We start from the raw sequence: 17,772 nt of genomic DNA, 5'->3' as shown, positions 1-17,772 counted from the left end.
AAGAAGATACACATAATCCTTTTTGTGTATGTGCCTAACATGAGAACATCAAAATACATGAGTAAAAACTGACAAAACTAGAAAGAGAAATAGATGAATTCACTAGTATAGTTTGACTATTAGATACTCCTTTTTCAGAAATAAACAGATTCTGCTGGCAGAAAATCCTTAAGGACATAGCAATAATACTACATTAATCAACTGGATATAATTGACATCTATTAGCTACATCGTTCAATGACAGTATAACACACATTCTTCTCAAGCTTCTCACATGGAACATTCATCAAAATAAACCACGTTCTGGGTCATAAAGCAGACCTTAGCACATTTAAAAGAACAGAAATTATCGTATGATATCTGCATTCAGACCATAATAGAATTAAAATAGAAATCAGTAACAGTTGGAGAACTCCAAAATTATTGAAGATTAAACAACAGACTTTTAATTAACTTATGGGTCAAAACGGAAATCTCAAAAGAAATTAAAAATATTCTAAACTAAATAAAAATAAGATACAATTTTTCAAAATTTGCAGGGAAGGCGGTGCTTAGCATTGAATGCTTATATTAGAATAAAAGAAAGATCTGAGAGTAATGATCCAAGCTTCCACCTTAGAAACCTAGAAAAAAAGAAAATTAGATTCAAAATAAGCAGGAGAAAAGATATAATAAAAATTAGTGCCAAAATCAATGAAATTGAAAACAGGAAATCAATAGAGAAAATTAACAAAAATAAACCTAGTTCTTTGAAAAGATCAACAAAATTGATGAACCTCTAGTCAGGCTAAGATAAAAAAGAAGGAAGACAAATCACTAATATCAGTAATGAAAGAGAGGACATCACTGTAGTCTCATGGACATTTAAAAGGCAATACAGGAATATTATGAACATTTTCTATGCCCAAAATTTGATAACCTATATAAAATGAACCAATTTCTTGAAAGATAATCATCCATAACTCACAAAAGAAGAAATAGATTATCTGAATGGGCCTATATCTATTACAGAAATTGAGCCAATAATTAACATTTTCAAACAGAAGCACCAGGCCCAGATGGGTTCACTGGTGAATTCTACCAAACATTTAGGAAAGAAATTATACAAATTCTCCACAGTCTCTTCAAGAATACAAAAGCAGTGGGAATACTTCCAAATTCTTTGTGAGGCCAACATTAATACTAAAACCAGACAAAAACCTCACAAGAAAAGAAAACTATAGCCCAGTATTTCTCATGAACATAGATACAAAAATTCTCAATAAAATATTAGCAAATTGACTCCAACAGTTATTTTAAAAAATACAGTACATCCAAGTGGTGTATATTATCCCAGGTAAGGCAAGACTGGTTCAACATTTGAAAATCATTTGAATTAATGTGTTCAGCACATCAAAAACCTAAAGAAGAAAAATCACATTATCATAACAATAGATGCAGAAAAAGCATTTGACAAAATTCAACACCTATTGTTGATAAAAACCCTCAGTAAACTAGGAATAATAGAAGGGAACTTCCTCAACTTGATAAAGAACATGTACACAAACCCTACAAAAATGTCATACAATAATGAGAAACTACAAGATTTGTTGCCAACTTAAGAAGAAGGCAAGTATATCCCCCCTCACCACTTTTTTTTCTTGACATAGTATTCTAAATCATAGCTAATGTGTTAAGAAAATAAAATAAAAGGTGTACTTACTGGAAAGAAAGAAATAAAACTGCATTTTCTTCTGCATACCATGATTATCTAAGTAGAAATTTTTAAAAAATCAATTTAAAAATCCCTTCTGAAACTAGCAAGTGACTATAGCATAGTTGCAGAATATAAGGTTAATGTACAAAAGTCAATAGTTTTTTCTGTATACTGGCAATGAACAAGTGAAATTTAAAATTAAAAACAATGCCAGTTATATTAGTAACCCCAAAATGATATACTTAGATTTAAATATAACAAAATATGGACAAGATCTATAAGAGGAAAACTATAAAACTCGGATTTTAAAAATCAAAGAACTAAATAAATAGATATTCCATGTTTATGGGTAGGAAGACTCAATATTGTTAGTATGTCAGTTCTACCCCATTTGATTCAAGATTTTATGTAATCCCAATAAAAATCCTAGGGAGTTACTTTGTGGATATTGATAAACTGATTCCAAAGTTTATATATACAGACAAAAGACTCGGAATAGCCAACAGAGTACTAAAGGAGAACAAAGTTGAAGAATTGACACTGCCAGATGTGAAGACTTACTATAAAGCTACAGTAATCGAAACAGTGTAGTACTGATGAAAGAATAGACAAATAAGTCAATGCAAGAGACTAGAGAGCCCAGAAATAGATCTATGGTAATACAGTCAACTGATGTTAGACAAAGGAGCAAACACAGTGTCATGGAGGAAAACTGTCAACTCAACAAGTGGTGCTAGATAAACGACATCCACATGCCAAAATAAATTGATAAATGTAGACACAGATCTTAAAACTCTAGTAAAAATAAATCAAAATGGATCATAAAAGTAAATGAAAATGAAAAACTCGAACTCCTAGAAGATAACAGGAGAAATTCAAAGTGACCTATAGTATGGCAATTATTTTTTAGATACAATCAAGGGAACAGATCATGAAAGAAATAATAATCTGAAATTCATTAAAATTATAAAGGTTTGTTCTAGAAAAGACATTGTCAAGAAAGTGAGAAGGCAAGACATAGACTGGGAGAAAATAGTTGCAAAAGACACATCTGATAAAGGACTGTTGTCCACAATGTACAAAGAACTCTAAACTCTACAATAAGCAACTGAACAACCTGATTAAAAAATGGGCAAAAACCTAGCAGACATCTCACTAGGTAGCTAATAAACATATGAGAAGATGCTCAACATTTTATGTTATTAGGAAACTACAAACTAAAACAAGGAGATACACTACACACCTATTGGAATGGCAAAAATCTGACACACTAACAGCACCGAATCTTCACAAGGATATGAAGCACCAGGAAGGCTACGGTCACTTTGGAAAAAAGCAGTTTCTGATGAAGCTAAGCATGTTCTTACCATGTGATACAGCAATTTTGCCTCTTGGTATTCATCCAAATGAGTTGTAAACTATGTCCACACCAAAACCTGCAAACAGATGTTTCGAGCAGCTTTATTCATAACCACCCAAACCTGGAAGCAATAAAAATGTCTTCCAGGAGTTGAAAGCATAAACTTTGGCATATCTAGACAATGAAATATTGTTCTACGCCAAAAAGAAATGAACTATCAAGCCATGAAAAGAAATAGAGGAAATGTAAATGCACAATACTAGGTGACAGAAGCCGATCTGCAAATGTCACATGTGATTTCAATTAAATGACATGATGAAAAAGGCAAAACTATGAAGACAGTAACATCTTCAGGGGATTCCAGAGGTTGGGGGGAAAGGAGAGAGAAAATGTACTCAAATAGAGGATTTTTAAGGCAGTGAAACTACTCTGTAATGATACTGTAATGGTGGATACCTATCATTGTACATTGGTCCAAACCTGTACTATGTATAATGCGAAGAGTGAAACCTAATGTAAACTATAGACTTTGGTTGATACTGATGCGTCAGTGTTGGTCCATTGGTTATAATAAATGGAGAATGGCAGAGCGAGATGGCCAAATAGAAGACTCTACCAATCATTCCACCTACATGGACAACAATTTAACAATTATTTGTGCAGAAACACACTTTCAAAAGAACCAAAAACGAGGTGAGCATTCACAGTACCTGATTTTAACTTCATATCACTGAAAAAGGTATTGAAGAGGGCAGGAAAGACAGTTTGAACTACTGATGCCACCTTTTCCCCATCACTCAGCAGGAGCTATGTGCCATGAAGAGAGAATCTGTGCATTTGTGGGAGGGAGAGCACAGTGATTCTGAGATACTGCATTGAACTCAATTTTGCCTTGTCACAGCAAAAAAAAAAAAAAAAAAAAAAAAAAAAAAAAAAAAAAAAAAAAAAAAACTGGACTGAACTTTACTAACACCAGCCCATGGAGGGAGAATTTAAACCAGCCCTAGCCAAAGGAGAATCGCCCATCCCATCCCAGCAGTCAGAACTTGAGTTACTGCAAGCCTCACCAAAGCAGGCTAAAATGCTATGGGACCTTAAATAATGTTTATTTAAGTTTAATAAACTTAAATAACAATTTAAGTTCTAATTAAGTAACAATTTTAAGTTTAATAAATAACAATTTAAGTTAATAATAAACATTATTTAAAGTTCCAAAACCTAGGCTCTAAACAGTTTAGGCCACAAGGATTACAACTCCTAGGTGTGTCCTAGTCCTGAAATGGACTCAGAGCCAGTGGACCTGGAGAGCATGCAACCTATTGAGACACCAGCCAGGCCAGCTGAGGGAGTGCTTGCACCACCCCTTCTCCAACCCCAGGTTGCATAGCCCACAGCTCCCACAAAGACCCCTTTCTTCCGTTTGAGGAGAGGGAAGAGTGGGGAGGACTTTGTCTTCCATCTTGGATACCAGCTTATTCATAGTAAGATAGGCACCAGTCACAGTCAGAGTCATAAGGCCTCCTTGCCATGCCCTAGCTCCTAAACATCATTTCTAGACACACCCTGAGCCAGAAGGGAACCTGCTGCCATGGAGGTAAGGACCCAGTCTTGGAAAGACCCATCACCTGCTAACTAAAGAGGCTTATAGTGATAGTGGCTATGAGGTGAGGCTCCTCTGCCTGTGGAAACAGAAGAGAAGGGTGTGAGGGACTGTGTCTTGTGATTTGAGTGCCAGTTCAGCTGCAATACAATAGAATACGAAGGTAGACTTCTAAGGTTTTTTGACTGCAGTCCCTAGCTCCTAGATGACACCTCTGTACCCAGCCAGGGCCTGGGAGAACTTGCTGCGCTGAAGGGAAGGATGCAAGCCTGGCTGGCTTCACCACCTGCAAATTGTAGACCCAAGGCCTTGAGTGAACTTAGAGGGTAACCAGGTCATGGTTACAAAAGACCTTGGACAAGACCCAGTGCTTTGATGGCTTAAAGTCTGACCCAGCACAGTTCCAGTGGTGGTAGCCACAGGGGTACTTGTGTCACTCCACCCCCAGATCCAGACAGAGAGAGAGACTCCATTTGTTTGGTAGAAAGTAAGGAAAGAGAAGAAGAGTCTCTGCATGGTAATCCAGATATTTCTTCCTGATCTAAGCTAAGACCATTAAGGTACTACATCTAGAAGATGCCTATCTTTCGCCGTATACAAAAATAAATAAAAATGGATTAGACTTAAATCTAAGACCTCAAACTATGAAACTATTACAAGAAAACATTGGAGAAAGTCTCCTGGACATTTGCCTGGGCAAAAATTCTCCTTGTATAATACCTTACAAGCATAGACAACAAAAGAAAAAATGGGCAAATGGGATCACGTTAAGTTAAAAAGCTTCTTCACAGCAAAGAAAATAATCCACAAAGTGAAAGACGACCTACAGATGGGAGAAAATATTTTGCCAACTATCCATCTGACAAGGGATTAATAACCAGAATACATAAGGAGCTCAAACAACTCTATAGGAAAAAAAAATAACAATCTAATTAAAAATGAGCAAAATATCTGAATAGACATTTCTCAAAAGAAGACATACAAATGGCAAACAAACATATGAAAAGGTGCTCAACATCATTGATCATCAGAGAAATGCAAATCAAAACTACAATAAGATATAATCTCAGGCCAGTTAAAATGACTTATATACCACCACACTTGGCTAATTTTTGTATTTTCAATAGAAACAGGGTTTAGGCTGAGGCACGGGAATCGCTTGAGCTTGGGAGGTGGAGGTTGTAGTGAGCTGAGATCACACCGCTTTACTCCAGTAGGGCAACACAGTGAGACTCTGTCTCAAATAAATAAATAAATAAATAAATAAAACAAACAAAAAAAGGCTTATATGCAAAAGATCAGCGATAAGATGCTGGCGAGGGTGTGGAGAAAAGGGAACCCCCAACACTGTTGGTGGGAATGTAAATTAGTATGACCACTATGGAGAACAGTTTGGAGGTTCCTCAGAAAACTAAAAATAGAGCTACCATAGGATCTAGCAATCCCACTGCTGAGTATATATCTGAAAGAAAGGAAATCAGTGCATAGAAAATATATGTGCACTCTCATGTTTGTTGCAGCACTATTCACAATAGCCAAGATATTGAAGCAGTATAAATGTCCATAAAGAAATGAATAGACAAAGAAAATGAGGTACTTATACACAATGGAGTACTATTCAGCCATAAAAAAGAATGAGATCTTATCATTTGCAGCAACATGAGTAGAACTGGAGGTCATTTTGTTAAGTAAAATAAGCCAGGCACAGAAAGACAAATTGTGTATGTTCTGACTTATTTGTGGGAGCTAAACATTGAAATAATTGGACTCACGGAGAGAGGAAGTAGAGGATGGTTAAGAAGCTGGGAAGGATAGTGGGGGAGTGTGGGGGAGGTGGGGATGGTTAATGGGTACAAAAGATATAAAAAGAATGAATAAGACCTAGTATTCACTAGCACAACAGAGTGACTGTAGTCAAAAATAATTTGTGTACATTTTTAAATAACTAAATGAGTATAGTTGGATTGTATATAAAAGATAAATGTTTGAGGTGATGGACATCCCATTTACCCTGATGTGATTATTATGCATTGCATGCCTATATCGAAATGTCTCATAGTAATCTATAAATACATACACACGCTATTGTACCCACAAAAATTAAAAATAAATATTTTTTAAAAAATTTAAAAATAGGGTAAATTGAGCACTCTTGTGTGGGATTTTGATAGTGGAAGAGGTTGTGCTTATTCTGGATCAAGAGAATACAGGACATGTTTGTACTCTCCACTCAATTTTGCTGTGACCATAAAACTGCTCTAAAAATGAAGTCTGTGTTTTTAACAGCATATGATACAGAGTTTCACACACTGAATTTGCCTAGTGAATTATTATCTAGCTCCAAAATAATTGTATTTTCTACTATATAACACATTACATCATCTGTGTAGCTATCTCTCTCACAAAGTAGAAAGTCTGTGAAATAGAACACAAGGAAGGAGAGAGAATTATGATCCAAGCAAGAATCATGGGTCCACAATTCCACCCAAGGAAGCTAGTTCAAAGCAAGAGGAAGAGCACAGCTTTTCACACAATTGAATAGATCTCAACTTCCTGATTGTGGTATTGAAGATGCCGACAGTAGCCCGCTGCTCTATGAAGGCAGTTTTCTGACCTACCATTCTTGGCTACTCCTGGGATGTTTTACTTGGCTGTGAGATCCCCCTGAGAAGCTTCTCTTTTTCTCACACAATTCCTCCATCAGCAACGTGTGGTGGGCGGCACACGGTGACTATGATTCCTGGAGATGGCATTGGGGCTGAACTTATGCTGCATTTCAAGACTGTGTTCAGACATGTGTGTGTGCCTGTGGCCTTTGAGGAAGTGTCAGTGACCTCCACCTCTGCCTCACATGAAGAGGAAATTCACAGTGCCATCATGGCAGTTCACTGAAACCCTGTGTCTTTGAAGGGTAGCATTTAAACTGATGTCACCCTGCCACCATCATACAAATCCTTCAACAACATGTTTCACACCACCTTAGATCTCCATGCCAATGTCATTCATTTTAAAAATTTGCCAAACGTGGAGACCTGGCACAAGGACATAGCCATCCTAGTTGTTCGGGAGAACATAGAGGGTGACTATAGCAATCTGGAGCATGAGAGTGTGAAAGGAGTAACAGAGAGCCTAAAGATCATGACTAAGGTCAAGTCTTTGTGCACTGCTGAATATGCTTTCCAGCTGGCCCAGTAGATGGCATGCAAAAAAGTGACGGCTGTGCACAAGGTCAGCATCATGAAACTGGGAGATGGTCTCTTCCTCCAGTGCTGTGGGGAGGTGGCATCCCGCTATCCTCAGCTCACCTTAGAAGATATGATTATGGACAATGTCACAATGCAGCTAGTATCCCAGCCCCAACAGTTTGATGTCATGGTAATGCCCAATATTTATGGCAATGTTACCAACACTGTCTGCACAGGGTTGATTGGTGGGGTAGGCGTTGTGCCTGGAGCCAACTATAGCCACATGTATGCAGTGTTTTGAGGCAGCTTCAAGGCAATGTGACAATTTAGTCAATACAAATCTGGCAAACCCTACTGCCATGCTGCTGGCAAGTTGCATCATGCTGGATTACCTCAAACTCCACTCCTATGCCACCCACATTCATACTGGAGTCTTGGCATCCTTGGACAACAAAAGTATCCACACCCCAGACCTTGGAGGCCAGGGTACCACATTGGACATCATTCAAAATGTCATAGATCACATTTGAAATGTCAATTAATTGGTCTGTGCCTTGGAAGCTAAGCTATCTCCCAAAGTCTGTCCTGTCCTACTTGTTACCTCCACTCTCCCTGCTTTAAAAACCATAGCCAGTTTAGCTCCTGCAGACTCCAGAATAAACCAGCTTATGCTTTAATTCACAAGCATGGAAGGGTGGGGGCCTGCGTGAACCAAAACTGATTTTTCCTCATTAAATTGAGTGCCATAAACATTGCTTGTTTGAATTAGCCAAACCTAAATGAATTGAGGACATTCTTATCTATTTTAATCCACAATTCTCCCTTCTCTATGATATGATATACTGAATAAATCAGAGCTGTTTGTGGAGTCCTGGGGCTTTCCCAGAACTTGGCACACTGATTTTCTCTTTATCTCGGTCATTAAAATTCAGCAAACCAGCCTGCAGAGAAGCCTGGCTTCTCTCTAGAGGTCGTTAATGAGTTAATTAGTGCAATAAACTTTGCCTAAAAAATATACATTGCAACTTTTCTAATAAATAGGGCAACATACAGCCAAGCTGGCATAGAATGCTTCCACTCCTTCCTAGATAGCCCATCTTTCCCATAGTCTTATTTATCACCTTTATGTTAGGAATTTTCTCCAGTGTTCTTTTTCACACATGAACATTTTGGGGCACTGCAGCTCTTCTGGAAAGGCGATTCTTGAATTCTTCCAGCTGGGCTCAAGAGCGTAGAGGTGAAAACCCCAGTTAACAGGCACTAGGCCCACAACATTTTGCTAAACAGAGAACCATCAATTGTAAACTCTTTGCTCAGTGTTTCACAGTCTTTTACGGTTTTCTTTCAATCTTTCTTTCAAAGAAAGAATGTATATATAAAACAAAACAAAACAAAAAACACTGAGCTGAATGTTTATTGTCATTTTATTCTATTTTATTTATAGTGTTTTTTAGAGTTATAGTTGGGAGACACACAAACTAAAATAACTCTATTAGTGCTTGCAAATTGTTACTTAGGTAGGAAATTAAAAACACAATGATTGTAAAAACTTAAAGTAGTTTTATCAGCAGGATGGCCTGTAGATAGAAATGAGACAGAAAAATAATGAATTCTAGATTGTGGAAATGTGTGTCTCTCCTCTTACCTTTGGATCTCTGCATGGTTAATAGGTCACAAGTTAAAGACATTTAGATCATAGAAAGTTTCTTACAGTTTCCAACAGGCTCTGCCTTAATCATATTACCTTGGTCTAACCTTTCCTAATTGGGTATAAAGTCAGGGCCAGGATTTGGACAACTGAAAGCTAGTTTGAGAGGATTTAGTCTGAGAAGAAAGTGAGTACCTGCAACCCTATCTCGAAGTCTTTCTTTAAGAATAAGGCAAGCAGGGAAGAGTCTATGTATAAATTGACTGTGATAGTCACGTTACTGGCCATTAGACATGTCACTGCCAGGGCTGCCACTAGCCCAAATGGTGCCCACCTCTGGGCTGATCTAGACCTGCACCAAAGGCATGTTTTTTCAAGTGGAGCAAGGGGCGGATTTTAGCCAGATGACCCCCTGCACCTCCAATGCCAGGCTAACTGATATTACTTTAACCCATACTACCCACACGTACCACTCTTTTTTATGATGATGAGGATTTATTTATGGCACAATCAGCTTAATGGCAGACAGTGGCCCAGCTGTTGGCTTCTATTTGGCAATGGGGGTTTATGATACACTTGAGTTAAAATTTCTCTGTCTGTTAAAGATGGTCATTTTCAGAATCCCATTACAGTTCTTGGACCAGACTGTTGCAATGACACCTAGGACACCATAGTAACATTTTTCATTTCCACTGTTAGATGTTCTCACTTAGATATGAACATCTCTAGGGTAAGCTTCATGTGTTTTCTTTCCTTATCCTTTGTAGTCTGTAACATAATGGCTGGTATGTAATACATGGGATGCATGTTTGTTTAATCTGCCAAAATATGCATGTTATGGTTGATATTGCTACACTTTTTTATCTGTAAAGTGTGATAACTGTACCTGCCTTACATTTGTTGGAAAGATTGAGAAGATTCACGTAAAACCTACATTATTGTGCCTATAAGTGCTTAGTGTATTTTAAAAATTATTATATTCATTGTTACACAGAATATACCATTCTAAAATATAATTCTGAATAGAACTGAGTGAATTTTATTAATTCATTATAGATTTTTGATTTGCGGCCAACTTTCAAATAGAAGAGCAAATCATATCTTCTGATTCATCAAATCTCCTTATTCTAGCTCCTTTTTATTTATTGAATCTGGCAACCCCTCTATTTTTTCACCAACACCTTCTTCCTCATTAGCTTTTCTTATTGGTAACTTCCCAGTTTCTCTTACTGCAAGTATAGCTTCCTAACTATGTCTTGCCTGTAGCTTAGCCCTGTTCAATCTATTTTCACATTGCACCCGGCATGATCTTTTTGAAAGGCAGAGATATCATGTCCCTTTCTTAAAACCTTTATTCAAAGGCTTCATTTTGTCTGTAAAAGAAAGGCAATGGAGCATAGCATGAAAACCATCTAGCATGAAAACCATCTAATGTTCTGGCCTCATCTTCCCTTCCTCAGGTTCACCATGTCTATCCCCCAACCCTCATTCCAATATCAATGCAATGTGGCATTCCAACAAGAGTACAACAGAGTTTATTGTTAAAGGACCATCTATTCGCTCCAGATCAGGCCTTTGTGCACAGTCTTGGTTCCTTTCCTCTTCAGTAGATGAATTTCTCCTCATGCTTAAGGATTCAACTTAATCATCACCTTTTGGGGGGAGTCTTATCTTTTTACTCCCTTCCCATTTTTTTTCTGAGATTTAGGGTGTAACTCTTAGTGCTCCCCACCACAGCTCTCTGTATACACTGTCTAGTATTTATCTCTCTGATTGTGATTACATGCCTTATCCCCACCATCCCTCATTAACCTTACTGTACAACGCATCCCTTGGCAACAGGAGTGACAGTCATTCATCACTATAGCATCAGAACCTAGGATAGGGGATATATCGGGACAGGCTCTTAGTTCATGCTCACTCTAAAGAAGAAAAGGAAGAAAAGGAAGGGAAGGGAAGGGAAGAGAGAAAGGGGAAGGGAGGAAGGAAATAAGGAAGGGAGAAGGAAAAAGGGAAGGAAAGAGGAAGGAAGGAAGGGAAGGAAGGAAAGGAAGGAAGGGCTTACTCCTATGGCTTAGGAGTGGGGAATTGGAAGAGCTAATCTATTGCAAAATGCTCATCTGACTTCAGTCTATGAACCTATCTTACAAGATTACTCCTCTCTAGAGAAGACTAAAGCCCTCAAGGTAGTAAAACAGTTAGTTGGCAGGCTGCCTCTGTTTCCTGAGAAAATGTCTGTACTGCATTTTTTGGATAATTTCATCTTAGCCTTTATCAGTTTACCCTACTTTGTTTACAATTCTGGTGTTATAAAAAATAGCATCAACAAGTTGCCTGATTTTTCTTTAGATTACTCTTTCTCTTTACAGATTTGTTTTGGTTACTGGTCATACAAATTACTCAGTCGCTCAGATTTCATAGCTGACTGACATTCATCCCAACTCTGCCACACAGGAGCAGTGTGACGTTGGATAGGTTGCTTAACCTCTCTGATCTCTAGTTGCTTATCTGTGCAATAAACATAAATGTGTACCTTCATGGGATTGTTGTCAAAATTAAGTCAGATTGTTTTGGTTGTCTATTGCTGTAAAACAAACTACCCAAACCTTAGTGACTTAGAATGACCAACGATTATTTGTTGTGATTATGTAGATTAGCCAGGGGCTTCTTCTTAGCAGTAGGATGGCTAAGAGCTCCAGAATCACCTCATTCACATGGCTGGCCGTTGCTACTAATGATGGTCAGTCAGGGGCCTCCATTTTTCTCCACATGGTTGTCCTATGTGGTATTTTGATCTCCTCACAACATGGCACCTGGGTTCTAAGAAGGAATGTTCTAAGAAGCAAAGACCAAGGCTATAGACCTCTTAAGGCTCAGTCATGACAGTTGCTTAATACCATTTCTACTACATTCTATTGATCAAATTAGGCAATAATAGGATAGACCAGATTTAAGAATCGGGGAATAAATTCTGACTCTTGATGAATGACAAGGTCACATTACAAAGGGGTACATGGGTGAGGAGCACTATTGATGTGACCATTTTTGGAAACATGCTCTACCACCATGAAAATGTATTTAAAACTCCCGGGCAAGATGGCCCAATAAGAACAGCTCCAGTGTGCGGCTCCCAGCAAGACCAATGCAGAAGGGGGTGATTTCTGCATTTCTAACTAAGGTACCTGATTCACCTCATTGGGACTAGTTAGTCAATGGGTGCAGCCCATGGAGGGTGAGCCAAAGCAGGGTGGGGTGTTGCCTCACCCGGGAAGTGCAAGGGGCGGGGAACTCCCTCCCCTAGCCAAGGGAAGCCATGAGGTACTGTGCCATAAGGAGCAGTGCATTCTGGCCCAGTACTATGCTTTTCCCATGGTCTTCACAACTCACAGACCAGGAGATTCCCTTGGGTGCCTATACCACCAGGGCCCTGGGTTTCAAGCACAAAACTGGGCGGCAGTTTGGGCAGACAGGGAGATAACTGAAGGAGGTTTTTTTTTCATACTCCAGTGGCACCTGGAATTCCAGCAAGACAGAACCATTCACTCCCCTGGAAAAGGGGCTGAAACCAGGGAGCCAAGTGGTCTAGTTCATTGGATTCCACCCCCACGGAGCCCAACAAGCTAAGATCCACTGGCTTGAAATTGTCGCTGCCAGCGCAGCAGTCTGAAGTCGACCTTACCTGGTACGCTTAAGCTTGGTGGAGGAAGGGGCGTCCACTATTACTGAGAGTTGAGTAGGCAGTTTTCCCCTCACAGTGTAAACAAAGCTTCCAGGAAGTTCAAACTGGGTGGAACCTACCACAGCTCCAACAAGCCACTTAGCCAGACTGCCTCTCTAGATTCCTCCTCTCTGGGAGTAGCATCTCTAAAAGAAAGGAAGCAGCCCCAGTCAGGGGCTTATAGATAAAATTCCTATCTCCCTTGGACAGGGCACCTGGGGGAAGGGGCAACTGAGGGTGCAGCTTAAGCATATTTAAATATTCCTTCCTGCCGGCTCTGAAGAGAGCAGTGGCTCTCCCAGCACAGTTCTCGACCTCTGCTAAGAGACAGACTGCCTCCTCAAGTGGGTCCCTGACCCCTGTGCCTCCTGACTGGGAGACACCTTATACAGGAAAGCTCTGGCTGGCATATGGCAGGTGCCCCTCTAGGACAAAGCTTCCAGAGGAAGGAATAGGCAGCAGTCTTTGCTGTTCTGCAGCCTCTGCTGGTGATACCCAGGGAAACAAGGTCTGGAGTGCACCTCCAGCAAACTCCAGCAGACCTGCAACAGAGGGGCCTGTTACAAGGAAAACTAACAAACAGAAAGGAATAGCATCAACATCAACAAAAAGAACATCCACACAGAAACCCCATCCGAAGATCACCAACATCAAAGACCAAAGATAGATAAATCCATGAAGATGAGGAAAAACCAGTACAAAAAAGGCTGAAAATTCCAAAGACAAGAATGCCTCTTCTCCCCCAAAGGATCACAACTCCTCTCCAGTAAGGGAACAAAACTAGACAGAGAATGAGTTTGATGAATTGACAGAAGTAATCTTCAGAAGGTGGGTAATAGCAAACTCCTCTGAGCTAAAGGAGCATGTTCTAACCCAATGCAGGGAAGCTACAAACCTTGAAAAATGGTTAGAGGAATTGCTAACTAGAATAACCAGTTTAGAGAAGAACATAAATGACCTGATGGAGCTGAAGAACACAGAATGATAACTTCGTGAAGCATACACAAGTATCAATAGCTGAATTGATCAAGTGGAAGAAAGGATATCATTATTAATGATATATTGAAATGAAGGCAGAAATAAATAAGTTTTTTGAAACCAGTGAGAACAAAGACACAATGTACCAGAATCTCTGGGACACAGCTAAAGCAGTATTTAGAGGGAAATTTGTAGCACTAAATGCCCACAGAAGAAAGCAAAATAGACCAATAACAAGTTCTGAAATTGAAGCAGTAATTAATAGACTACCAACCAGAAAAAGCCCAGGACGAGATAGATTCACAGCCCAATTCTACCAGAGGAACAAAGAGGAGCTAGTACCATTCCTTCTGAAACTTTTCCAAACAATAGAAAAAGAGGAACTCCTTCCTGACTCATTTTATGGGGCCAGCATCATCCTGATACCAAAACCTGGCAGAGACACCACAACAACAAAAAAAGAAAATTTCATGCCAATATCCCTGATGAACATCAATGCAAAAATCCTCGATAAAATACTGGCAAACCAAATCCAGCAGCACATCAAAAAGTTTATCCACCACGATCAAGTCAGCTTCATCCCTGGGATGCAAGCCCGGTGCGACATACACAAATCAAAAAACATAATCCATCAGATAAACAGAACCAATGACAAAAACCACGTGATTATCTCAATAGCTGAAGAAAAGGCCTTCAACAAAATTCAACACCGCTTCATGCTAAAAACTCTCAATAAACTGGGCATTGATAGAACATATCTCAAAATAATAAGAGCTATTTATGACAAACCCACAGCGAATATACACTGAATGGGTAAAAACTGGAAGCATTCCCTTTGAAAACCAGCACAAGACAAGGATGCCCTCTCTCAACATTCCTATTCAACATAGTATTGGAAATTCTGGCCAGGGCAATAAGGCAAGAGAAAGAAATAAAGCGTATTCAAATAGGAAGAGAGGAAGTCAAATTGTCTCTGCAGATGACATGATTGTGTATTTAGAAAATCCCATCATCTCAGCCCAAAATCTTAACCTGATAAGCAACTTCAGCAAAGTCTCAGGATACAAAATGAATGTGCAAAAATCACAGGCATTACTATACACCAATAATAGACAAACAGAGAGCAAAATCATGTGTCACCTCCTATTCACAATTGCTACCAAGAGAATAAAATACCTAGGAATACAACTTATGAGGGATGTGAAGGACCTCTTCAAGGAGAACTGCAAACCACTGCTAAAGAAATAAGAGAGGGCACAAACAAATGCAAAAACATTCCATGTTCATGGATAGGAAGAATCAATATCGTGACAATGGCCATATTGCCCAAAGTAATTTATAGATTCAATGCTCTCCCCATCGAGCTACCATTGACTTTCTTCACAGAATTAGAAAAAATTACTTTAAGTTTTATATGGAACCAAAAAGGAGCCCGCATAGACAAGACAATCCTAAGCAAAAACAACAAAAGTGGAGGCATCGTGCTACCTGACTTCAAACTATGCTACAAGCCTACAGTAACCAAAACAGCATGGTACTGGTACCAAAACAGATATATAGACCAATGGAACAGAACAGAGCCCTCAGAAATAATACCACACATCTACAACCATCTGGTCTTTGAGAAACTTGACATAAGCAATGGGGAAAGGATTCACTATTTAATAAATGCTATTGGGAAAACTAGCTAGCCATATGCAGAAAACTGAGACTGGACCCCTTCCTTCCACCTCATACAAAAATTAACTCAAGATGGATTAAAGGCTTAAATATAAGACCTAAAACCATAAAAAGCCTGGAAGAAAACCTAGGCAATACCATTCAGGACATAGGCATGGGCAAAGACTTCACAACTCAAACAACAAAAGCAATGGCAACAAAAGCCAAAATAGACAAATGGGATCTAATTAAAGAGCTTCTGCACAAAATAAGAAACTATCATCAGAGTGAACAAGTGGCCTACAGAATGGGAGAAAAATTTTGCAATCTATCCATCTGACAAAGGGCTAATACCCAGAATCTACAAGGAACTTAAACAAATTTACAAGAAGAAAAACAAACAACAAAAATCTCCATCAAAAAATGGGTGAAGGATATGAACAGACACTTTTCAATAGAAGACATTTATGCAGCCAACAAAAGTATTAAAAAAACTCATCATCACTGGTCATTAGAGAAATGCAAATCAAGACCACAATGAGATACTATCTCATGCCAGTTAGAATGGTGATCATTAAAAAGTCAGGAAACAACAGATGCTGGAGAGGATGTAGAGAAATAGGAATGCTTTTACACTGTTGGTGGAAGTGTAAACTAGTTCAACCATTGTGGAAGACAGTGTGGCAATTCCTCAAGGATCTAGAACCAGAAATACCATTTGACCCAGCAATGCCATTACTGGGTATATACTTAAAGGTTTATAAATCATTCTACTATAAAGCACATGCACATGCATGTTTACTGCAGCACTGTTCACAATATCAAAGACTTGGAACCAACCCAGTTGTGCATCAGTGATAGACTGGATAAGGAAAATGTGGCATATATTCACCATGGAATAGTCTGCAGTCATAAAAAATATGAGTTCAGTCCTTTGCAAGGACATGCATAAAGCTGGAAACCATTCTCTGCAGACTAGCACAAGAACAGAAAACCGGACACCACATGTTCTCACTCATAATTGGAAGTTGAACAATGAAAACACGTGGAAACAGGGAGGGCAACATCACACACTGAGGCCTCCGGGAGAGTGGGGGACTAGGGGAGGGATAGCAATAGGAGAAATAACTAGTGTAGATGACGAGTTGATGAGTGCAGCAAACCACCATTCCACATGTATACTTACGTAACAAACTAGCATGTTCTGCACATGTATCCCAGCACTTAAAGTATAATTAAAAATAATAATAAAATAAAGTCTATAAAAATGACAAAAAGCACTCTTACCACAGTGCCAGTCACATGGGGATTGCTTAATTAATGGCAACTGTTATCAGCCTTGACTGTTTCCCTCTTACATCTTCTCTAGCTTCACTAGTTGCCACTTCTGTCCCCATAGTGTACCCTTTGTTGGTTCCCTCCATTCCATATAGTTTATTCTGTGCTTATACCATCTGAAGGACTATTTAAAAAGTTGTTGAACTAGTCTCAGATTTGAACTTCTTTATTTCACATTTTGTCTTGTATTAATTGGACATCTACTTGAGTTTAGCCTTAATAAATCATATGTACCTTGAGAGTAGGAAACATTCAATCAACATTCTGGACCTTGTATTACCCAGCACAGTGCCTTACATATGGTTGGTGCAATCTGGTAATTAATTGCATGGCAAATTGGATTGAAGATAATAGTGATTATAGCTATTATGCATTATTGAGTTTATGATGTCATATGTTGTTCTATATGCTTTGTATTTATTAACTTATTTTCATATCGACCTATTCAGATGATGATTATTATCATCCTGATTTTATAGTTGAGAAAACTGAGGGACAAAGGTGTTAAGAAATTTAACTGAGGTCACACAACTAATGGGAGTTGAGGCCACTTTAAAAGTCAAGGAGTTTGGCTTTAGAACCCAACTATT

The 17,772-nt window shown here is 38.8% G+C and overlaps 1 protein-coding gene and 1 pseudogene across 3 annotated transcripts in view; both read left to right on the top strand.

Annotated features, from left to right (window-relative positions):
• Positions 1-17,772, top strand: part of LOC105487015 (neural EGFL like 1) — a 934,667-nt gene that overhangs the window by 622,229 nt on the left and 294,666 nt on the right. The gene's annotated exons all lie outside the window — the stretch shown is intronic.
• LOC105487033 (isocitrate dehydrogenase [NAD] subunit gamma, mitochondrial-like) lies at positions 6,563-9,067 on the top strand (annotated as a pseudogene).

Source organism: Macaca nemestrina, chromosome 12 (assembly GCF_043159975.1).
Source record: "Macaca nemestrina isolate mMacNem1 chromosome 12, mMacNem.hap1, whole genome shotgun sequence".
In the NCBI taxonomy this organism is placed as follows: Eukaryota; Metazoa; Chordata; class Mammalia; order Primates; family Cercopithecidae; genus Macaca; species Macaca nemestrina.
Note: the sequence above shows the minus strand (reverse complement) of the source record. Positions and strands in the feature narration are given on the sequence as shown.